The sequence below is a fragment of the Solea solea genome, chromosome 19 (assembly GCF_958295425.1).
Source record: "Solea solea chromosome 19, fSolSol10.1, whole genome shotgun sequence".
NCBI classification, from domain to species: domain Eukaryota; kingdom Metazoa; phylum Chordata; class Actinopteri; order Pleuronectiformes; family Soleidae; genus Solea; species Solea solea.
The window spans coordinates 22906100-22932358 of NC_081152.1; the positions used below are offsets into that span (position 1 = coordinate 22906100).

General features: G+C 41.8%; 1 protein-coding gene across 1 annotated transcript in view; it reads left to right on the forward strand.

Annotated features, from left to right (window-relative positions):
* LOC131446186 (leucine-rich repeat transmembrane neuronal protein 4-like) overlaps positions 1-26259 on the forward strand; it is a 69305-nt gene that overhangs the window by 14977 nt on the left and 28069 nt on the right. The gene's annotated exons all lie outside the window — the stretch shown is intronic.

Sequence of the window (26259 nt, forward strand, 5' to 3'; positions counted from 1 at the left end):
CATTTTGCTGGCAGTGATGTCTGAGTCATTCTGAGTGGGATATTTGTCTCCCTCCAGTTCACGCTGAGCACATGCTCAAAGTGTCGGGGGTTATTGTTTCGATTCTCTCAGTCTCTCTGCGCGCTTCCAGCTCCTCCTCCAGCTCCTCCTCCAGCTCCTCCTCCAGCTCCTCCTCCAGCTCTGCATAAATGTCCTTAATGGATTTCAGGGTATCAGGATATTTTCCATTTCTCTGATTTCCCCACTCATCGAAAAGCAAGAGTGTATTCACCTGCAGCAAGTTTACTTTTAGCCAACTCCATCTTCTCCAGCCAGGCTATCGTCAGGCCGGCCCCTCTCCACATTTACTCTTCACCACACAGACAACATATCATTTACAACCTGCAAGAAATGTGTTTGATGAGTGGAAAAAAGGACAACTCTAGTGTGTGTGTGTGTGTGTGTGTGTGTGTGTGTGAAACTTGCCTGTCTAGTTGTTTTTGTAGCGCTGCAGTTTTAAAAAGAAGAGTCACCAAACAGATCGTAAATGAGTGAAAACCTTCATCATTTACCTTTGTCTTCATTTACTCAGAGGACATTGAGCCTCTAACCTTGATGAGAAAATGTCAAATTAGCACCCAATATGAATAAATTAATACAACCCTATGAATAGTTTGTAAAATCCAATTCAATTCAATTCAATTTTATTTGTATAGCGCCAAATCATAACATACATTATCTCAAGGCACTGTACATGGACAACATCAAGGAGAGCAGAGAACCCCAACAGTTCACACAATGAGCAAACACTAGGCATCAGTGGAGAGAAAAAACTACTTCTTAACAGAAGAAGAAATCTCTGACAGAACCAGACTCAGAGATGTGCAGTCATCTGCCTCGACCAGTTGGGGTGAAAGGAAAATGGGGGACAGCGGAGAGATGGGGGACAGAAAGGGGGGAGAGAAAGGACAAGAGGGAGATGAGGTAGAGACAGAAGAGAGAGAGAGAGACCAGGAGCAGATACACAACAACTGTATCAAGTTACAAGTTTATACAGTCAATGATATCGACTTTTAATTATAGCACAATAATAATGGTGATGATATGTATGATATGGAAAGCCTCGAAAACTGGATCTGGATCCTGCAACCTGCAAGATGAGGATACAGAGAGAGAGAGAGAAGGAAGGAAAGACACAAACTAGGGAGAGAAAGAGACAAGGTTTATGACATATAAAAAGTCATATTCATACCCTGAGTGTGAGAGAGTGAATGTGCATGCACCACAGGAAAATCCCCCAGCAGTCTAGGTCTATAGCAGCATAACTAAGAGATGGTCCAGGTTTCCCTGAACCAGCTCTAACTATAAGCTTTATCAAAAAGGAAAGTTTTAGGTCTAACTTTAAACACAGAGAGAGGCTCCGCCTCCCGAACTGTCATTGGAAGCTGGTTCCACAGGAAAGGAGGAGCCTGGTAACTGAAGGCTCTGCCTCCCATTCTGCTCTTACAGACTCTGGGAACCACAAGTAAACCTGTATTTTGTGACCTAAGTGGTCTGTTAGGGTGATAAGGTAAGACTAGGTCTTTCAGGTATGAAGGGGCCTGACCATTAAGTGCTTTGTACGTGAGGAGGAGGATTTTAAATTGAATTCTAAACTGTACAGGGAGCCAGTGTAGAGAAGCTAACACTGGAGTTATATGGTCTCTCTTTCTAGTTCCTGTCAGAACTTGTGCTGCAGCATTTTGAATGAACTGAAGGGTTCTAACAGACTTGTTGGAACATCCTGATAATAAGGAGTTACAGTAATCTAATCTAGATGTAACAAAAGCATGAACTAGTTTTTCAGCATCCTGTAAAGACAGAATGATTCTAATTTCCATAATGTTCCGCAGGTGGAAGAAGGCTGTTCTGGAAATTAGTTTTATGTGTGAATCAAATGACCTTTCCTGGTCAAAAGTAACTCCAATGTTCCTCACAGTGGAACTGGAAGCCATGGTGATGTCATCTAAAGTGACAATATGATCAGAAAGTTTTTCTCTGAGGTGTTTAGGGCCGAGTATAAAAGTTTAAAAGTAGAAAGTTACAGGTCATCCAGGACTTAATGTCTCTGAGACATTCCTGGAGTGAACAACCTGATTTATTTCATCCGGCCTCATTGATAAATATAGCTGTGTGTCATCTGCATAACAATGAAAGTGTATGTTGTGTTTCCTAATAATGTTCCCTAGAGGAAGCATATATAAGGTCAAAAGTATAGGTCCAAGCACTGAGCCTTGTGGAACCCCACAATTAACTTTTGTTTGTAGTGAGGCTTTATCATTAACATGAACAAACTGGATTCTATCAGATAAGTATGATTTAAACCAGCAGAGGGCAGCACCTGTGATACCAAGAGTCTGCTCCAATCTCTGCAGTAGAATATTGTCATCAATGGTGTCAAATGCAGCACTAAGATCTAACAGGACAAGTAAAGAAACTAGACCATTATCTGAAGCCAAGAGAAGATCATTACTAACTTTAACTAGTGCTGTTTCTGTGAATGATTAGATATCACTGTTGATTCTGACACATCACAGACACACAGACCACGTTTCATTAACCACACATGTCTGACACACAGCTTCAGAGGTGTGACACCATGTCTGTCTTTCTCAGGTGTTTGCTGTCATTTACTGAATAGTGGCTTTAATCCCCACTGTGGCACACACTGATTGTGTGAAAACACACATTCCAATGAATGAATGGAAAATCTGTGGAACAGTTCATGGGCCTTTGGGAGTTGGTCTGCCATAAAGCAGAGGCAGACCGGAAGTCTAATGAATCCTGCATTCGTTCATGAGTCTATCTTCCAGATTTACTCATGAGCTCTTTCCTTTTACTTATATTTCTGTCATTCCTCTGCTGCTGCGTCTGTGTTTCCAGGATTCACTGAACGGTAACAATATGTTCTGAGGTGATAAACAAGCACATGCTTTCTGCACTGAGCTGAGCTGAGCTGATGCTGTGCTTGTAACCAGAGGACCAAACAAAGGCCCAGCTACAGGAGCGTCTGCACCACATTATCTGAGATATGTGTGTGTGTGTCTCACAGTGCAGGTGGTCAATGATGGTACGATCTGCAGACAAACACACACCAGGGTGAAGAGAAAACAGACTGTGACAGTGACTGTAACCACAGCCAAGCCTGTTCTGCTTTAATGATGCTGACTTTAATGACACAATATGACCCAGAGGCTCCGCCCACTCTCAGTCTGTGCTCACAGTAATGAGGCAGTTATTTCACCAGTGACCATGACGACTCTAAATGACTGTGGACACTGATCAAGTCCAACTGTTGACTTTCTTATGCATCCCACGAATGAGCTGCATGATTAATTCAGTAAGAGAAGTAAGTAAGAGTAAGTCTCCAGGAAATGAATGTAAGTCAATGCAATGTCCCCTCGTCATGAATGTCCAACTGTGTGTGCGTGTGCGTGTGTGTGTGTGTGTGTGTGTATGTGCGTGAGTGACAATTTATTCCCAGTGGAAAAAACATTGAGGTTGTCTTTTACACTCGTGTGTGGCACTGCAGCTTTTCTCAGCTCTTACTGTATTTATTGGGTTCTAGGTGGAAACTTTAAAGTTTACGATAGAGATGAGAAAACTCCCACTCACTGTCACACACTCTGTGGAAGCTCGAGCACATCATCCCTTCAGCCGTGGATAGATTGTTACCTCGAGGAAATTACAAAGCCAAAACACAATGGAGTGTTGTTCAGTTAGTGTGTAACATCTTTCTGAGTGTGTCTCACTTCTTATCCTCCACTGCTGTAGAACTCCCATCAGGGAGCTTTCAAAGTTTGAACTCACCACTACATTACAGTTTCTGTGAGGACAGAAATCTATTTAGCGCCACTCTACTCTTTCTTTCTTTCTTTCTTTCTTTCTTTCTTTCTTTCTTTCTTTCTTTCTATGTGATTCATTGGCTTTGAATCTTTTTGAAAACATCTTTTTTGGTGCAGGTCTTTTTTATCTGCTCTCTTTTCATTATGACCCATTTCTTCTGCAGTTTCTTGTGGGATGTTCAGTTCTATAGCTCCATCGTTCGCTCAGTCCCTCTCTAGCATCATGGCCTACTTTCTCTATGAGCAGATACAGTAAACACTTCCCTTGTCATGATCCTGGATGATCTGAACCTCTTTATGCTTCTAACATTCTCCTTCAGTATCATGACCAAACAATCACAGCTCTTTATGGTTATAAAATAAATGTCTTATCACAGTGTGATCATTATATTAACTCCACTCTTGTATAGAAATCCTGCTGTTAGGAACAGGGTTAAGTGTTTTAAGTGTAAATGTTCGTTGACTGACAGCAAATACTTAAAAATAAAGAAAATACCCCCAATGCATCTGCTGCTAATCAAAGTTATTGATCCAATTTTTAATTTCACAACGATAAAGTGTGCTGCAGTTGTTTCCACCTTGAACAGCATGTGCATCTGTGTCTCAGCGCACAGTTCCACACATTTGTTTTAGGGTCAAATTTCCTCAATAACAATAATATCCTTTAATAAATCTGGGTGTGTGACAAGTTGCCACTGAATATTATATTGCATAGTATTTTTTTAATAACAATAAAAACATGCCTGTGATAGTCTTCACCTGTCAACCTGAGATATTTTCTCCATCTATAATTGAGGCATTCCAGTGTTTCCTCTCACAGTTTTCTCTGCAGAGATTAAGAAAAAAACATTTACATGATCAGTCTTCCTCTTTCTACAGAACAGAACTTTCTTTGTTTGTTTGTTTTAAAGGAGTCAGATGTGGAGGTTTCTCTTCTCAGGATGAAAGCAGCAAATAAAGGGAAATAAATGAGAGATGGACCAACATGGTTGATATATAATCAATGACTAATGAAGAATAACATGTCAGACAATGTCTCCATAACAACTGGGACTTTTCCCTTGTCTGTTTGATTTGTGTCACAGAACAAGAATGAGATGAATTCTCTTCATTGTCTCTCCAGTTCTGTTGTTTCTTAATTCCTTTAGATCATCAAACAGTTTCACAGAGAGTCAATGTATAGTCTGTTGTGCTCTTGTGAGACTAATGTCTAACATTTGTGTTTATCATTACCACGTTATCGGACAATCAGAGTTTTGCTAAACGTGTTACAACAGGAGGCAGAAAAGAGCCGGAGCTTTCACCCCGTCCTTCAGCAGTGCTCACATCCTAAAGCTACGATGCTAATAACATCCTAAATCTCTGTTCCTAGGTATCGCTAAATCACACATATCACAAGAAACAATAATGAATACATGCTCAGTAGTTAACATATATATGTTGGCCATTTTTCTTTATCTTTCATTTGTTGTATTTTTCTACCGCTACTTTTAATACTGAGTTTTATTGTCACACAGTTGGAAAATGTCCCATGCAGAGAGAGAGAGAGAGAGAGTGAGAGAGTTACCTGTAGGTTTTATATTATTACATTTATGTTACGTTCTATGGCTCACACAGATATTTGAATCACTCTCTCATGTGCTGTTTTTAAGATACATTCATGTTGGGCATTAGTTATAATAAGGAATATTAATGATTACAACCGAACCCTAACCCTAACCCTTTCCTCAGGTAAGTCACTTCATGTGTGTCATCACAGGGAGTTTGTCTGCATTTTAACTAAACACCAGCAGCTTTTTCAAAACTTTTTTCCAGTTGTTTGAAATCAAGGCATTAACACACTGGTTTATGAAAACATGCTGCAAACAAAGAGAAGCTGTCATTTCACTGAAAGGCAGAAATCTCTCATAATATTTGCAGAGAAACTTTAAAGCGTTGCATTTTCTGACGGAAATCAAGTCCAGACTGAAAATCGGTCAAAACACATCTGTCTGTCTCTGTCTCATTTCTGAAACCCTGTTTTCTTTTCTATTAAAATATGTACACATGTATGTATGTACACATGTATGTTTACATGTATGTACACATGTATGTATGTACACATGTATGTATGTACACATGTATGCATGCATGTGTACATACATACATGTGTACATACATGTATGTATACATGTATGTATGTACACATGTATGCATACATGTGTACATACATACATGTGTACATACATGTGTGTACACATGTATGTATACATGTATGTTCACATGTATGTATGCATACATGTATTTACACATGTATGCATACATGTATTTACACATGTATGTATACATGCATGTACACATGTATGTATACATGCATGTACACATGTATGTACACATGTATGTACGCATGTATGTATGTACACATGTATGTACGCATGTATGTATACATGTATGTACACATGTATGTATGCATACATGTATTTACACATGTATGTACACATGTATGTATACATGCATGTACACATGTATGTATACATGCATGTACACATGTATGTACACATGTATGTACGCATGTATGTATGTACAGATGTATGTACAGATGTATATATGTACACACGTATGTATGTATACATGTGTGCAGAGCCGGATTAAATAAATGGACTATACTAGCCCCCCTCCATTGATGTTATTTATGAATTGAAATCTGAAATTTACCAAAGTTACTAATAAAAGTTAATTCACATTTTACATAGCGTAGTCTTTGGTTACGAGTTGGTTCTTTGTATGCCAAAATAAGTCATGTGTCGTATATTAAACAGTCTATCAGACTATTTTTTGATTTTTATTAACGTATTTATACGTTACAAGGCTATATTAAATTATCCTTATCTTATCCATTGCAGTGTCATTGTTAAGGCAGTAGTACCAGTAAATCACCAATAGGTGTCAGCATTGCTATGTAAACAGAGCAAATAAGATAAATGTTGTAAGCTATTGCATTTTGCAGAAAAACTGATTAAATTGAATAGTTTAATAAGTATAGTCAAATATACAAAGACCAATAAAGTTTGAAGTAAGAGAAACTGTGCTGTCGTGGTAAAGAGGTTTATTTTCATGGACAAGCATATTCAACACTCAGCAGCTCAGCTCCTGGTCTGGATGTTTCTCTGGATGGTGTACTGTGCAGTGTTGTTTTTGGAAGCCATTCTAGATTTAGTCTAAGTTTTAGTCTTTGGACTAAAACGCTTATTAGTTTTAGTCACGTTTCAGTCATTTCTATATGTGACAGTTTTAGTCCAATTTTAGTCGATGAAAACTCAAAAAAGTTTTAGTCAGTCAAAGAAAAGAAAAAAAAGTATAGTCTTTTAACACATCCATTTAGGTCAATAAGTATTGGAGATTACTGTTGGGCAGAAACCTTTAATCTCCATATTTCAACTTTTCAACAGTTTTTTCCATGAATTGATGCCGACTTCATCATACAACAGTGTCACACATAAGTGTGACATGAAATTTCCTCCGCCAGTGGTGCGCCGCGACCGACTCTAGATCGGCTTGGAAGGGCTCCGGACGAAGGTGGTTTACAGCAAACCCTGCCCGGACCTCGCCGGGCGGGTTTGCCTTTGCGTTAATCCAGCTCTGCACATGTATGTACACATGTATGTATGTACACATGTATGTACACATTTACACACATCAGGAGAAATACACACATCCGGTCATGTGTGAGGTCACTGGTCAGAGTTAAAACAAATCTCTTAATGACTCCCAGCAGAGACAACATTAAGCTGCAGTCCTGCAGTTCAACATGATGCAAATACACTGGAAGTAAGCATTGATTTTCCCGTCATGTAAGGACCATTCAGCAGCACCAAATCCTTTTCCAGTCTTTTCCAATTAGCTTTCGTCCTGGGGAACACTGTCAATCCCCATCTGCTCATCTGCCTGTCAGTGGCTTCATTCCACTGGAGAGAGAGACAGAGAGAGACAGAGAGAGAGAGAGAGAGAGGAGAAAAGAGAAGGAAATAAGGGAGAGAGCAAGCAAGTGATGGATAATTCTGTGTTTGGCAGCTATGGGCAAGAAGGCTTGGCAGATCTGTTCATAGTCAAAGCCAGAGGGAAGCGGAAGGACTCCCTGAGAGAGATACTGTTGTTTGGATGATAGAGTACGGCACGATGCCCACTCATTCTCCCCACTGCCATTTATCACTGATAAAACAGGACTTTCTCTCCTCAATGCCTTTTGCCAAGGAAGTATGCAGATTTCTCATTTATTTGTATATGTTATCTTTGTTTTTATTTGGGTTAGACTAACTGTAAGGGTCAGGGACTCAGCTGCAGATCCAGACTTGTCTAAAAGGATGTTCCGCTGAGTCTTTCACTCCAGAAGACATTAGATCTTGAAGTTGGCAGAGCCAGGTGGACATTGTGTACATTTGCGGTCTCATCATTCTCTTATAACGTCTGACACACTTTAAAGCTCATCTATGGACACAACAGTCACAGTCACACAACAACTGCCCACATGCCACAGTAAACCACATTGTTACAAACATATACAGTAAACTAAGTCCAGCTTTCTTGTCCTCTCTCTCTTTGCTCATTGATGTTCCTCTTCATGCTGTATTTTAGAAGTTGTAGGACACCTGCTGTGAAGTGTGAGGAGGAAAATAAAAAAAACATACATTGTTATTGTATTGAGACAACTGAACACTATCATTCATACACATAGTCACACACAGATCAGTCATGCACACAAGTCACCATTGGCCAGTGAATGTGCCTCTGCATCTCTTTATGAGTGGTACTTTTTCTTTTGCTGCTGGTTTTTATCTGACAGCAGCAGTCGCTGAATCCACTTGTCCTGAGTCCGGCACAGTTGGGACTTTGCCTCCAGTGCATCGGCTCTCACATGAGGAATGAGTTTTTGATGAAATGGCTCACCATCTCAGGCCTGATGGAACAAAACTATGGGTTTACCCACTGTGATCTAATCCACAGCTGGGCCCAGACAGCGGCTGATGCAGTGGAGAGAGACAGAGACTGAAGGAACTGAGTAGAAATGATGTGGGAAAAAAAACAGGGAATTGAAGCAGAATGAAAAGGATGTAATCTGGAAGGAGAAACAGCATGAGAGGATCGTCTATTACAGAGGTCATATTTTACATATGTGTGTGTGTATGTGTATCTCAACCACCTTCAGCACACACATGAACAATGCCTTGCAGGCACAGTGGTGGGTCAGTCTGGTGAGTTTGAGGGCAAAAGAGAATAAACATCAGTATAATAGCAGCGTCACATATGTGAAGAGCACAGTCTGCGATGACTCACTGGTGAGCTATAATGACCACAGATCACCATTAGTGAGGTGTGAGGTGAGCAGCATTGGCCCCGGGCCCCCACTTCCACAGAGGAGGTCCTTGCTCTCAGATCTGATGTGCATCTTCTCTGGGCTCCTACATGAAGATTGTATCATCAATTACAATAAATACAATGGAAGCACAAACAACTCTATTTTTATCACCCTTCTTCATATCAAATGATCTTCTTTATATCATGAGCAGTGTAAGGAGAGGCTCGTTGAGTTGTGGCCTCAGATGTACTCTGAAGGGTGGGAGGGGCTTAGCCTCTCATGAGACAAGTAGGTGCTCAGATGCATCGAGGAGTTTGTGTTGACTTTGCCTCTTCCTCTGTTCTCACCACCTTATCTTTCTTTGTTCCTCTAACACTTAAAGCTGAGCTAATCTGCATATTTTCCCCAAATTTCCTCACAGACAAAGTGGGAATGTCTGCTCATTCTGTCTTTAAGAAATGAGTTTGAGTTTCTTTACATCGTTCATTCCTGAGCAAGAAACACACTGAAGAGCTTTGCTGCTTATTATAGTCAGCAGAGGAACACTGATTTCATTCATTTTCATAATGTTTTCTTATATTTTTATTATTTAAAGTTAAAAGAAAGAAAAATAACTTTCAGAACTTAAATTATATGAATGTTAGCGATGTTAGCGAGCGAGCTAACTTTGGGACTTTCTGCTCAAAGTTCTTCAAACTGAAGCATCTCAAAACCAGACCGCTATGAACCTCAAAACCTGTCTAATCTTAGAGAGAGAGAGTTTTAGTCCTCTATGGTCTTCTGTTGTCCTCTGTGGTCCTCTGTGGTCCTCTATGGTCTTCTGTTGTCCTCTGTGGTCCTCTATGGTCTTCTGTTGTGCTCTATGGTCCTCTGTGGTCCTCTATGATGCATCAGGGTGGTGATTGAGCAGGATCAGAAAAAACACAGTCTGACTGTAAATGTTTATGTGAGCAGAGTGAGTGTGTGTGTGTGTGTGTGTGTGCGTGTGTGATGCAACAAGCCTCAGACCAGATGAGCTGATTTAAGATCCCAGTGGGATCATTATGGGATGGTGTGATGTGTTTTCTTCATTGACTCTGTGTGACTGACACTGGTTTTCTTCATTGACTCTGTGTGACTGACACTGGTTAACCGGTTAACTGGTTAATTGGTTAACTGGTTAGCTGGATTCAGAATAAACATGTTACACGTTTACCAGAGATGCCTGTTGTTTTTTATCTGCTTGATTCTTATTTAGTCTTTTAAACATGTGAATGTGGTTGAGATGAGTCAGTGTACTTGCTTACCTGTGTGATGGGAGTTCTCTGTGCTGTTAATAGTACCGTTTCCATGCTCCAAAGGCAGTAGTTAGAATTACATGGAGTCGAGGGGCTCTACTAAATAAAGCATTTCACTGGCTGAATTATTGAACAAACAGAGATGTATACCTGCAGCAAAACAGCAGGAACTGATGCTCTATTTTTCAACAAGGGTGCAGAATCAGTCATGTATTAAATGATCTGTTCAAGCATAGAATACTGGACTATAAGTGTACATATACATATGTGGTGTAGAGTAAAATGACAGTCATGTACAGTAAACATGAGATATTAAGAGATGACGGATTACTGTCCAATACTATACATACCTGTTCTCCCTACCAAATGTTTGAATGATTGAATTCACAGTGGTTCTTCCAACATTTGGTTGCACCCTCCAAGCAGCCTCAGCCATTGTGAGGCCGTGATTGACAACATGGTCCACAACTGTAGCCCTAATTTCATTAGGACTCTGCATATGAATGATGCTGACCTTCCATTTCTGTGTCATAGAATTGTAGAAATGGTACACACTATGTTCTGCTTGGTTCATACATGGGTGCCAAGTGAGGGTTGAAGGGATTCATCCCTGAGTGACTGTGAACAAGTGGCTTGTCATTGGTTACAACTCCTCGTGAGTGAAAGCTGAATTTGATAACTAGTTCAACAATTCTGTATGTAATGACTCAAGCAATGAAATAAAGACTATTAGTTTTATTGGGAACGACTATTCAGCATCCATAAGTATAGTTCATTTTGACTGACATGACATAAGCAAATGATAATGTTATAAACAGCAGATAATTGTATGAAAGCAGCTGATACATGAGGAAGGAGAAACTGCTACTAAGTTGCTCATTTAATAAAAGGTAAAAAAAGGTTTGCAAAAACAGAAAAATACATTCTTTATGATTCTTTACTTAAGTTTAGTAGAAAGTAGAACCTTTGTCACATAGTCTTAATCTTCCAGCACCAACTAATGTCAAATAATGACCAACTCATGAACTTGTGAATTAATTATTTGATCAAGTCTCAACAATAAAACTGTGTTTCCTCTTCAAAGGCAACAGTTTTTTTCATATGCACTGTAGTACTTCATCATTTGATAAAACACCACTTTTGTGAAGATGACTTGCCCTGCAGATATTATAGTGACTAAGTTACAACTACTCAACCGTAACCACTAAGACTTAGTCCTTGATCAGGTTTCCTGGTTAGGGGTTTGTTTATATACACAACTGACAACTGGACGCTCAAAAGCTCAAAAGGCTCAAACTAAACTTTAAATTTCTACCTTTAAATCAAAATGTAGATTCCTGTGATCAGCCTGAGAATTCAAACAAAGCTATACTATTCAAAGAAAGGTATGAAGTCAGGTGCCAGATCTTTACTGCTGACATTTCCATCTAACTGTGAGAAACACTGGCCACTGTAGATGCTAATTTAATGGTTTAGCACATAATTTGCCTTTCCAGTAAAACTTGACCGCTGCTATGAAGCCGTCGCGCTGCTTCACAGGTGCAGAGGAACAAAAGTTCTTTTGAATCACGTCATATACGCTTCAATAAAGAAGAAAATAAATAAATGCATGAACAGTTGGAGTCGTTCTGTAATAGCTCAGAGTTCTTGATGAGCTGCTTTTTCCTCAGCAGAAAATCCGCACTTCACATTTAAGTGAGAAGAGCATGCTGACAGGACGGGGATTTAATCTGCATATGACAATTTCAGACCTGTCTTCAAATGTTGTTTATTTCAACAGAAATGTAAAAGTAATGTTGTCATAATTACCATGAAACTGTGAATGATGGTTATTACAATCACATAGAAGCATTAAAGTGGACATATTATACCCTATTTCCCCCATTACATTACATGTCATTTAGCAGACGCTTTTATCCAAAGCGACTTACAATGGAATCAAGTACAATTTAGCCAGGGGTGGAATCGAACTTGCGACCATGATGTCTTAGGTACACAAGGTAGGGTCTTAACCACTGAGCCACTCCACCCCCATTAAAATAGTTCCCTGGTGTCCTAATGAACATGTCAGTGACATGCCTTGGTCAAAATACCATAAGGATGAAGCATCATAGCAGTTCAATAACCCTGCTAAACCCGCCCCTTTCAGAACGCTCGGTTTTCGTGCATGGTCCTTTTATATGCAAATGAGACACAGGCAAACACACACCCACTTCTTCCAGGGGGTTTCTGATTTGTCCTCGTTACAGCGCTTTACAGCTCTATTCGTCTCCCCCTTCCTCAACTAGTTCACTGACAATATCAACATGGCAGCGTGCGCAGAAAACAGCGAGAGTGCCGTCACAGGAAGAGACGTCCTACATAAGGATCGAGCCGAACACTGACGAACTGTAAATCAGTTAAAAACACATAGGAACAGCACCGCTGATCGCCACCGCTGATCGCCAGCGGCGCGCGGCGAGCTGAATAAACTGCCGCTGTATGTGTCTGTATCAGACTCCTCGCCACCGCTGATCGCCACATACAGCGGCAGTTTAGGCAGATCGCCGCTCGCCGCTGGCGATCAGCGGTGGCGAGGTCTCCGGAGCACAGTCAGTGCTGTCCCTAAGTCTTTTTAACGGATTTTCACAGAGAGTGCAGCACCGACGAACAGAGAGTGCAGCACCGCTGATCGCCAGCTGCTGTATGTGACTGTGCTCCGGTCATGGAGGACGTACTGAACAAATATCTTTAATTAGGACGTGTCAGAATGGTCAGTTATGACCTCTCTTTGACCTTTTGTTAACAATGTGTGTGTTTGTACGTTGGTGAAATACGGTCGCTGACTAAATACAGCGACCGCTGGCCGCAGTCTGATGTGAAGTGGTGCGAACACACGAACACACGTTTGCTGACTTTATCCGGCACATTAGCTTCATATATAAAATCCTCTGAGGCTGGAAGTTTGTGTAAAACACTGTGCTCCACTGTGCAGCCACCAACAGCACACTTGTCCCTCCGCGTTGACATAATACCGCTCTTCCTCCCTCGCCTGCACTCTCGCAGGGACAAGGTGGAGCTAAGGTGGAGCTCTCGAAGTAAACTTACTGGTGGGCGGTAACATTCGCGGTGAAATGCGCATGCTGCCGTCATAAGCGCAGGGAATTCAACATCGAGTGTTTTATCGCCTGTACTTACACTAAGTGTAGAACTTTCTAGCAGGCAAAGCTATTTGTCTTTCATTCTATTTATCTGTTCATTGTTGTAACTGGTATCAAAGCACCGTTGCCTTTAAAGTGCCTTTAAGGTGCATCGTCAAAGCCATGTTTTGTTATGTATTGCTTTCGTATGTGCCTTTGTAAATCCATCTATCATCAGAACCTGTACGACTTGTCGGTTTTATAACCTGACTGACTCTCTAACTGACTGTGGTTAGTAGCTAACAAACTGTCTAACTGCTAACTGACTGCTGCTTAACCGTGTATGTGGAATAAACCTTCAGAAAGACAGTCGAGTTGTGCCCGCCGTACTTGTTCTGGTTACCCTTTCCAGAGGGGAGTATTGAGCTGGAAAGACCAACCAGCAGAAATCTGGACAGTTATAAAACCGTTGTTGGCAACGTATCAGTGCAGTACGGACAGCCGAGCGGAGGACGACAATCGTGGAGCACCAGGACGCTGGTGAAGCGAATCAGTCGTGAATTACTAAAGAGCTGGAACAGAAGAGCCAACGCAGCCGTGAATAAGGTTGTGCACTTGGAATCCAGAGCTCTTCTGGGCGAAGAGCCTCACAGAGGAGAAGCTGGAACAGAAGAGCCAACGCAGCCGTGAATAAGGTTGCGCACTTGGAATTCAGAGCTCTTCTGGGCGAAGAGCCTCACGGAGGAGAAGCTGGAACAGAAGAGCCAACGCAGCCGTGAATAAGGTTGTGCACTTGGAATTCAGAGCTCTTCTGGGCGAAGAGCCTCACAGACTGTGACATTGAGACGTCGACAGTTGGGGGCGTTGACATTCGTGTGTCAAAAAGACGTGTCGTTTGCAAAGAACTGAATCCTTTGAACAAGTCACTGGCAACGAACCAGAGAGTCAAATCATTTGAACAATTCCAATTCCGGAGTTCAAAGAACAAAAATGGCAGACAACAAGCCAGACCTGGAAGACCTAAAACGGAAGCGATCAAATGCACAGCGGAGCCTAACGACGCGTATAAACTGCCTTAATTTCAGAGCTGGTCGTCTAGGCACAGGAAAATTGTCGCAAGAGTTGGAAGGGTTGAAAAACGACTATGATACTTTCGTCTGCGCCTGCAGTGAATATATCGAAGAACTGGAACAGATAGACTCAACGGACGACAACTGTGAGTTAAGAGACACTCTGACAAAGAGGGACGCCATTGGGCAAAGGTACCATGAGACAATGGAAATGTTGTGGTTTAAGGATGCTGAGCCAGAAATAAGCACCCTTGTGGCACGGTTCAATTTAGCTTTCGACCAGGCCGAGGTACTCGGCAGGAAAAGCGCACTACAGCGGTGTCAGCAAGAGGCCAGAAGGAAGGGACTGGATCAGGAACTCCACGAACTCAGAGACACTGTGCATGTTTGGAGAGACTATCAGCCATATGGGAAAGAAAAGTGGAGACTCCTTTTAACATTGGAAATTAAAAAGGAGGAACTGATGGATGAGTGGTCATGCTGCCGGGATAACAAACGGGGAGATGGGCATACCCGACCAGTAGCTCGTGCTAGTACCACCCCACCTGTTCGCACCCACTCGGCTATTAGGCAGGGCACCGTAGCTGGCACCAGTCCCCCTCATCAACCTCCTCAACAGCCTCAACAACCTACCAATGGACCCACTGTCAGCTTTACTCAGCCTCCAACCCTCACCAGTACACCACCGAGGTTTCACACTGCTCCCACCAACACCAGCATGGGACAAAGGGGAACTGTGCCCACCAGCAACTTTGGTACAGTCACAGGGGGAGAAGACAGCTCTCAGTGGGCCCGACCCAAAGCAAAGATCACTCCGATTAGCTTGCCTAAGATTTCTGGGAGCAGGACGGCTGACTGGGAGAGTATCCAGGCGCAAGCGGGTCCCACAGAGTCCTTTGAAGAAGAGCAGAAGAGACTGAAGGGTCAAGTGACAGAGTTACAGAAAGTAACGGAAGTCAATGTCAAGAAGGTAGAGGAGCAGAGTAAACTGAGGGCCGAGATGCCTGAGCTGCTGAGCTCTGAAAGGACCCAAACTGCAGAGCTGCAGGGGACCTTGGTGCAAAGTCAGGAGAATCTCACTGAGCTTCAGTCTGACTTCTACCAGAAAGAGTCAGAAGAAGAAGAGTCTACCCTGCATCAAGACCTCAAGGCACCAGAAGAGACCAGAACTGCAGAGCTGCAGGAGACCTTGGTGCAAAATCAGGAGAATCTCACTGAGCTTCAGTCTGACTTCTACCAGAAAGAGTCAGAAGAGTCTACTCTGCATCAAGACCTCAAGGCACCAGAAGAAAGACTGAGCTTAGCACAGGAGGACTTGGCTACCAACACCAGCCAACTCCTGCTAACCACACCACTGCTAACTCCAAACCAGACAGGTTTGGAGGCTCAGACAAAGGAACTGAAGAGAAGCCACAGCTCATTGGAGCCAGAGCTCACTGAACAAGAGCAGAAGCACCTGGTGATACTGCCTTTAGAGAGCAGACTTTCTGAGAAAATGCTAACACAGTGGCTTGCGCATGGGAGCAGCCCCAAGAACTATGCCTTCCAGGGAAACCATTTCGAGAAGCTCTTATTGTTCCTGGCGCCTTTCCTGAAAGGCCAAAAGTCATTACCCACAAGAGTAGAGCTTTTGAAGTTCAGTGAGCCAATCCCCATTTACATTTCTGAGAGACCCAGCTACCATGAGAAGCCGGTCGACTGGAGGAGGATCCTAGAGGGAGTGGAGAAGATCCTGAAAGCAAGGGGCTTCTACCTCAAGCCCTGGGTCCGGTCTGGTCAAAGTGGGAGGAAGGACGAGGCAAAGCCTGACCAAATGACTCTACTTACTGAAGGAGAAGTGGATGTAAAAGCACCAAACCCATTAACTCGTCGCGTCCTACTGAGCCAGATCACTGGATTGTACGACCCAAACGATCTAACAACACCTGTGGAGCAAAAAGGTGTGATTCCAGTGAGGAAGGCCTCCCAGGAGGCTGGCAAGTTCACTAAGGACACTTGGGATGAGTCCCTCTCTGACGAACTCCGAGGGAAACCGATCGAGCTGTTCAAGGAGTACACTCGCTTGGGGAGCATCAAGTTCCACAGAAACCTCACACCCTCCAGCTGGAGGGGCAAGCCCTGGGGAATCACATTCTCTGACGGAAGCTGTGAATCTTACGGCGCCATACTGTACCTGCGATGGGAAACGTCAGATGGTGTAGTTACCCGGTTGGTGGACTCAAAGGCCAAGTTAACCCCCTTAAACCAAAAAGGCGATGCAGTCGAAGTCAAAATCTGTGGGGCTGTCTTCGCCGCACGCCTGAAGGAATACATGCTGAAGCATGGGAGATTGACTGTGGGAAAGTGGTATCACTTCATAGACATTCAGACAGTGCTGGGAGCCATCCAGCGAGACAGTTACAGATTTCAAACATTCTTTGCAGATAGAGTCGGAGAGATCCAGAAGGCTGGGCCCGTAACTGATTGGTGGTGGATCCCAGGTGAAGTCAACGTCGCTGATCTTATCACGAGAGGGTGTTCACCCGAGCGACTAGACGAAAACTCCGCGTGGCAGAAGGGTCCCGAGTTCCTGTCTAGTCCAGTTGAAGATTGGCCTATGAAATCTGCCACAAAAGTGGCAGCTGATGCTACAGAGACAGTGAGTAAACTCCAGAAGAAAGACTTTGCAGCAGCCCTCACCAGAACCCAAGCGCAGAAGTTGTTAAATTCCGGTGGTGAAGGCCGGAATTTCACAGATGGAGTTAGCAAGTCTCTAGCAGGGCTCCAGTCGGAGCCAAAATCGATCCCTGTTGAGACCAAGAAAGATGAGACACTGTGGGGAGCCGCACTCATGGGTCTGAAAAGGTACAACCCTCTAGCTAAGCTCTGTGGAGGGGTCAGTTATGCCCAAAAGGCTGTAAAGAAGTGGGTTGCTCGTATAGGGAGAGCCCCTATTCCAGCAAAGTGGGAGGTAGTACTGACAGTGACCGAACTTGAAACTGCATTCCAAGATCCCCCTACGTCATCCCGCTACGTCATCAGAGACACTGTGAGGCGGGGAATAAAGATGAAAGTCCGGGGTGTGGTACTCAGGTGCATGGCTTCGAGAGCAAAGCATGCTGACATTGTGGAAGATCTGTCGACGGATGGATTCCTAAAGGCGTACCAGCACTTCACGGCTCTCAGGGGCCACCCAAGAAAACTTTGGTCGGATCAAGGGACCAACTTCGTGGGCGCCAAGCCAGTTTTAAAGGAACTCTACGAATTCCTTAGCAACATCGACAGGGATCAAGTCCAGGAGAAAGCAACCGCCACTTGGACCGACTGGTCATGGGTGTTTCACCCAGCAGTCCATACACTCAGGAGAGCGTCGAGCAACATCGGGGTGGAAAGTCACCTGACAGCACTGCAGTTCCAGACTCTCCCCTACCTGGCAGCTAATCTGTCAAACGAAAGACCAATTGGCGCAAGAATCCAGGTACAAGACGAGACTGTAGGAGTCATCACTCCCAACTCACTTCTGCTTGGCCGTGCTGGGCCTAGCGGGGACTCTCGAAGGTTTGAATACCTGACTTACCCCGTTGTGCGCCTGAGAGCGGTCCAGATCGAGGTTGACAAGTTCTGGAAGCGGTGGAGCCAGCTGGCGGGCCCGGGCCTCTTCGTTCGACAGAAGTGGCACGCACCCGCAAGGAACGTCACGGTGGGAGACTTAGTGTGGTTGGCTGACCAGAATGCACTGAGAGGCCAGTTTAGGCTCGGTCGAGTTGTGGAGGCCCATCCTGATGTGAAAGGCGTAGTACGAGATGTGAAAGTGAGGACGTGCCAAAGTTGTCCGGTTTCCAGTGGACAAAGTGGGAAAGGCAAAGAAAAGGAGAACTGTCCCTCCACCATCCTTCACAGAGATGTCAGAAGGCTGGTGGTTCTGTTGCCAGTGGAGGAACAGAAATAGATTCCCCACCACATGATGGTGTGTTTCGGAAAAAGGGATCAAGACCCCCCCTCCACCATCCTCCACGAGAGGTGGTGGTGTGTTTCGGAAAGAAAAAGGATCAAGACCCCCCCTCCACCATCCTCCACGAGAGGTGGTGGTGTGTTTCGGTAAAGGGCGTCACTGCGTCATCAAGGACAATGTGAAACCTTTATTTGTCATTCACATCGTGTGTAATACGTTCGTACCCAGCGATGTAGCTTTATGTACCCATTTGAAAGTTAAAAAATTGTGTGTGTAATACGTTCATACCCCGCGATGTAGCTTTATGTACCCATTTGAAAGGTAAAATTGTGTGTAACGCGTTCGTACCCAGCAATGTAGCCATTTCGAAAGGCAAAATTTGTGGTTGTTGTGGCCTACTTGGATTTAGGAATCAGTAGGCCAAGTGGGAGGTGTAGAACTTTCTAGCAGGCAAAGCTATTTGTCTTTCATTCTATTTATCTGTTCATTGTTGTAACTGGTATCAAAGCACCGTTGCCTTTAAAGTGCCTTTAAGGTGCATCGTCAAAGCCATGTTTTGTTATGTATTGCTTTCGTATGTGCCTTTGTAAATCCATCTATCATCAGAACCTGTACGACTTGTCGGTTTTATAACCTGACTGACTCTCTAACTGACTGTGGTTAGTAGCTAACAAACTGTCTAACTGCTAACTGACTGCTGCTTAACCGTGTATGTGGAATAAACCTTCAGAAAGACAGTCGAGTTGTGCCCGCCGTACTTGTTCTGGTTACCCTTTCCAGAGGGGAGTATTGAGCTGGAAAGACCAACCAGCAGAAATCTGGACACTAAGGGTGACCACGAAAACATGACTGAGTATTCTTTTTCCACACTTTGGCGACTGGTAGGGCCTCCAGAGTCCCAAATATAAGTATTGAAATTATTAAAAAGTTGATTTTGCATAAAATGTCCCCTTTAAACTGTTATTTCTTTAAAAAAGACTGTTTTTCAAACCATATTTAAAAGTAAAACTTAAATTAAATTAAATACCAGCAGTAAGTTGTATTTAAAACTAAAACTTAAATTAAATACCAGCAGTAAGTTGTATTTAAAACTAAAACTTAAATGATTTACCAGGAGTAAGTTGTATTTAAAACTAAAACTAAAACTTAAATGAATTACCAGCAGTAAGTTGAAATGGTCCACCCATTTCTCAGTATCTAGGCAACAAGAACAGCACATTACATCTCCCCTCCTCTCTTTCCTTCTCCTGTCTCTGACTCCTTCACTCCAGGGAAAATCTCATCTTACTCCTAAAATTAAAGGCTTGCATGGACTATATTTGTGCTCAGAGTTGCACTCATCCATTTGCTTTAAGTGTGTGTGAATGTGCTGAGCTGTGACTGTGTTTTATGGCTCTCCTTGATAAGTGATGAAATGTTTACCACTGTGATGAGGAGCAAACGGGCGAGAGGGAAACGGTGGGTGTTGGTGTTTGGGGGCAGGGGGTTATGTGTGCAAGTGATTGGTTAGTTCTGCTGCAGAAGGAAAGAGGAAGAGGAGGAGGAGGAGGATGGATATAGGTGTAGTTTGACGTCACACTCTATTCTTAGTAATAGATTTATTTTCTTATGTAACTTTCATTAATCAGAAATATTACATATTCATCACCATTTTTTTAATTCAAGTCTGAGAAACAATGCAAGATTTTAAAATATGATCAAATCCAATCATGTGATGTATTATCATGTGTATGATTATCTAAATAATCAGTGATGAGAAAAGACATTCCTCTTTCTTTATTTTTCCTCCCCCAATATTAAAATGATCATGATTTCTGATCCAACATTGTGTTGTTTTCCGTCTGTCTTGGATTTTAAAATATACAGTATTTAACATATTTTTACACGTCACGGTCAAACACAGGTTTTACTGCCACAAAACCAGTCTATGGGTGAACTATGGACAAGAAGCTTATTATGACCTACATATATGTAATTGTTGAGAGAATGTGAGCTGTATTGATGATGTGGTGGAATCAAATGTGTATGCATCTACATCTTATCTGCTGAAGTTTTTCCTCTGATGTACAATCACAACTGTAGTAAAATAATAATCATTCAAATGTATTTGTTTTTAACACTATGGTCAGAAAAACTTCATCACCATATCCATTCATGGTCAAACAGATGCATATTCACATGTCCACCTACATGAGTGTTGTATGTAGTTTATTTCATTGTTTGTCAATTTGGTGAAGACACGTCTCATAGTTCCAGCATTTTCTCTGACATTGTACATCATGACTTTTTTATGAGGGATTCTTTACCTTCAGAAAATGAAAGGAAGTTGACGACTGAGGGAGATTAGACAGTGGCTGTTTTTTCAATATGCATACTACACTGTACTCGTGTACTACACTGTACTTGTGTACTACTCTGTACTTGTGAAACATCCTCAGCCTCAGTCCAAATACTGTTCCAGTTTGTGTACAGTCTGTGAGCAGTGTCCTGGCTCCAAGTACATCCTTGCATACTTGGGTATTTATAAACGGCCAGTGACTCCAACTGATCATTCCACATCATGGATGTGAGTGACAGGTCATGTGACTCAGAATCCACAGATGATGCTTGATCGGCTCTGCAGTGTAAAGGTCATATGTGTCACATGATCACACTCTTCACCGTCACAGTACCTGAAGAGTGTGTCTGAGTGAGTCAGGAATGAATTATAACTTGTTCTGGTACATGAAGACACTTGTGTTTGTGTATTTGTGCAAAAACAGCAGCAGTGGTGTGTGTTTTTCATTTGGGCAAATATTACAAATGACTTTTTAGGTTTTCCACATGTATGAAAATGTCTATTTTAGATTCCTTATATTGACTTATTTTTTCTACTGGAAACATTCTTTTAAGAAGAGAAAGCTCTTTGATTTGCATGTATCGTTTTCTCTGGGATTTATTAGATGCTATGAAGAAACGTCAGTTAGGGAGATAAAACTAACTGAAGTACAATTGTACGTGTTAAGATGAAGGAGAAGTCACTTTGCCTTCACCTGCTTTTATCCCTTGTTCTAATATAACAACAAATTAAAATCTAATGAATTTCAGAAGATCTAGTCTCTCCGTGTTTAAGTGAATGACTAACAGAGATAAAGAGACAGAAGTGTGAAAGGGTTGGTGGACTTCACATTCATCTTTATTTATTTATTTAACATAGATTTATTTCTATGGGGACTATTGTAGCACTTAACAGTCATTTATTTTATCATTTCATTGCATGATAAATAACGATCACTTAGTTATTTACGATACACCACTTGCATTGACAGTGTGGAGATGTACTCATTTATGCTGACAAAGAATTGAGCTTCATCGGTCGATGATTAAAATTGCAGCTGCTGATGAGGAAAGATAAGACACAGAAGACACAAGGAAGTTGTTTCATAAAGACATTCAAATGGTCAATGTCAGACTATTTACAGCTTCCTTTACAAAAGTACAACAGCTTAATAATAAATGCTGTTTCCATGACTAAGGAACATAACATTTCAAGATTATCATTTGTATTCAGGGCAGTCCATTGTCCAGTGAGAAGAGGGTTTGAATCCCAGTAGGTCAAGGGCTGGAAAACCTCTGAAACGTTAAATCTTTGTTATTGTAGTATATTGATTAACACAGCCTTTTGATAGAACAGTGAAAAACTGTAACAACAACCTATTTATATACAGTATCATGTCAATGATTGTGTTGTGTGTGTGTGTGTGTGTGTGTGTGACAGCTGCCTGTGTCTCTCCTATCTCTGTCAGGACAGACTGGCATTCTAATAAGGTTTGGTGAATACCACTGCTTCATCTCTCTGGGGGAACCTGAACACACACACACACACAGTATATATATGTATGTATATACATATATATATATATATATATATATATATACATATATATATTGTTATATCTGTTATATATATATATATCTGTTCTCCATGTTCCTTACATGATCAGCGAGAGAGAAGGGGGGGGGGGGGGAGAGAGAGAGAGAGACTTTTAACAATTAATGTTGTTTCAACTGAAATACTATGTCTGACTCCCCGTACTATGATGTCAAACTCATGCTTTTTTGAGCTTAATCACAACCAGAAATCCTTAATCTTGATCTAGTGTGTGGACTGTGCTGTAAGAACGTTAGTGTGATTATGCATGAGACATTTAGAATGCCAAGTGTATCACTTAAATCACTGCTATTGTTCACCTATAAGACAGAAGGCAATGCCAGTCAATTTCCCGTCGATGTCTTCATTTATTCAATGTCACTTTACCACCAAGAACCATGGAGGGCAACTGTGTCTATAACTGTTTTTCCTCTGTCTCATACATGCAATTAGGCCCTTATACCTACACCTATGCATAAGTGTGACATGTATAGGCTCTGACTTGTCCCTTTACATTATTGGAATTACCCAGTGGGCATTGCCAGTAGGGGCTTAATGAATTAAAGGCTACATAGCTGACTCAGTTCAATCGATAACTGTTCCCGAGTGAAAGCCTCAGCTCTGTGCACCAGGAGCAGGAGAGAAGGGAGATGAGAAGACAAAAGGAATGAGACAGAAAAATGAAAGTGAGAGCATAAAAGAGGAAAGAGAGAGAGAGAGAGATGTGAAGGGAGAGAGGCAGGGATGGAGCTGAATATAAAAACGATGAATGAGGCCCGGCTGATAAAAGGGTTAAGTGTTTTGCAGTTCCTCACCCTAATGGCTCCTGGGGCTTCTCCTCATGACGGCTAGTTTCCCCACAAGATCCTAAGAGAAACCACTTGATTTCTAACAACAGCTTGTTTGTTCTTTACAGCTCAAACAAACTAAGTTTTCAGTATGTGGCCTCATTCAGTCCACAGCATGTGCAAACTACATTTGTCTTCCTCATCTTCTTGCTGGGGAAATCAGAATTATGGCTTTTGGAGCAACAAACATTGTGCTTTGTTGTTTTTGTATGCAACTAGGCAGTAAGAAAAGAAACCGTTTTTTTGATTTTTGCTTTGCATGAGAAAGAGATTTAAGAAAAGCACCAGCGTTAAAAAGAAGGCTCATGTTAACTATCATATCATATTGATATTAAATATTTGTTGTTTAGAAACAGTAATTTAGGTCATCGTTCATCAGATTTTTTTTCGCTCTGCTTGAGCATCCACCACATCCTTCATGTGCTACATGCTAACTCTTCCTTTCCTACATGCTAACTCTTCATTTGCTACATGCTAACTCTTAATTTGCTACATGCTAACTCTTCATTTGCTACATACTAACTCTTCATTTGCTACATGCTAACTCTTCAATCCCTAAATGCTAACTCTAGCATCTGCTACATGATAACTCTTATTTGCTATATACTAACTCCTGATTTGCTACATACTAACTCTTCATTTGCTACATGCTAACTCTTCATTTGCTACATACTAACTCTTCATTTGCTACATACTGACTCTTCATTTGTTTCATACTGACTCTTCATTTGCTACATGCTAACTCTTCATTTGCTACATACTAACTCTTCATTTGCTACATACTGACTCTTCATTTGCTTACATGCTAACTCCTCATTTGCTACATACTGACTCTTCATTTGCTACATGCTAACTCTTCATTTGCTACATACTGACTCTTCATTCTACATACTGACTCTTCATTTGCTACATACTAACTCTTCATTTGCTACATGCTAACTTTTCATTTGCTACATACTAACTCTTCATTTGCTACATACTGACTCTTCATTTGCTACATACTGACTCTTCATTTGCTACATACTAACTCTTCATTTGCTACATACTGACTCTTCATTTGCTACATACTAACTCTTCATTTGCTACATACTGACCCTTCATTTGCTACATACTAACTCTTCATTTGCTCTATCATTAACTTGATACAATTGTTATATATCTGCTCCCGGTTTCTCTCTTCTGTCTCTACCTCACATCCCTCTTTCTCTTTCACTTTCTTTCCCTCATTTCACCACAACCGGTCGAGGCAGATGCTGCACATCTATGAGTCTGGTTCTGTCTGAGATTTCTTCTTCTGTTAAAGGGGACTTTTTTTCTCCTCTTTACTGACCCCTAGTATTTGCTCATTGTGTTAACTATTGTTGTTTCTCTTCACTCTATAATGTTTTAAAGATTTCTGTGTTACTATGTACAGAGACTTGCAGTAATGTACGTTGTGATTTAGAGCTATACAAATAAATTGAGTAATATTGAGTTTGAAATATAAAGTGAATGAAACACAGAACTGAATATGGATACAAAGTTTAGAAGCAAGCTGTTGATAATCATTTGAGGGGACATTTGAATGATGAATGAAAAAATACTGATTTGTGGCCCTTTTTTTCTTTCTTTCAAATGCAGTTCCAAAAATGACCTTACAATATGAGGACTTTGATGTTATGCTTCTAAGTTCAAAGACTGGATGACATTTATGGCCAGTGAACTTGTCAAGTCATGTTTCACACTAAGACTTTTTCCAACTATTTGTATTTATACAAGCATAAACCATCATGTCTTAAATGACAACTGTTTTTTCTCCTTCAGTCTTTTCAATCACATGTTCTCTTGTCTCACGTCCTATTATCTTTGTTCACATTTCCCACAGCTCTTTCTTCATGCTTTTCTACCTTGACAGGGAAAGCCTTTTCTGTCATGTCACACTTGTGACTGACTGGCTGATGGATAGTGTTGTGGTTAGAGCTCTGCTCTGCTGAAGACACAGTGGGACAGAGTGGGACCTGCCACACTCCACACTCTGCTTGTGTCAAACTGTATTACCAAGATTTTCTCCTTTTTTAGAGTATCTCGTTCTGCTCTTCATCCAGCCGTTGGCTTCTCACTCTCCCCTGACACTATTGATCTCTCCTTTGTTTATCTGTGTGTTGCAGACGCTCCATCATTGCCTCATACTCTCATATTTTGCATTGAGATTCTTACCACATTAGTAACATTTATGCATAAAGTAATATCCTGTAATGACACTGCTGTCTTCAGTACGTCTGTTAGCTGTCTGCTGTTTAGTCACCAGACTAAAACTTCTGACTACTTCCTCACGATTTACCCTCAACAAAAATAACTCAATCTAATGGTTCCAGTTTTACAGATTTTTCTCCATTAGAATTTTTGTTCTGTCATCTTTTGCTCCCAATTATTTGCTCACAGTAGCTTATCCCACTAATCATATAAATTCACAGATGGACAAATGTTGTGATGGTAACAAGCAGCAGGGCATGTGCAGCCTTTCCAGGCTTCGCTCCATTAATGGCTCCTTGATTGATTGACAGGCTGATTCTTTGCTCCTCCTGAGTGACAAGTCTGCAGTCGCCGTCTCCATGTAGGAAATGAGAGTGGAATTACAATAGCAACCATGTCACCTCCTCAGGGGATGAAAGAAAAGAAAATACAATCAGAGCCCTCATCACACACACACACCCACACACACATGCACACACACACACACACGCGCACACACACACACACCTACACACACGCACGCACACACACACACACACACGCACACACACACACACATACATAATAGTTCATGCAATGTTTTGCGAGCTTGAACTTGAAGTTAAAATGACATCAGGAGTTTTTATTCATAATTAATTCAAGGTAAATATTAAATATCTTTATGTGTGTATGTATAT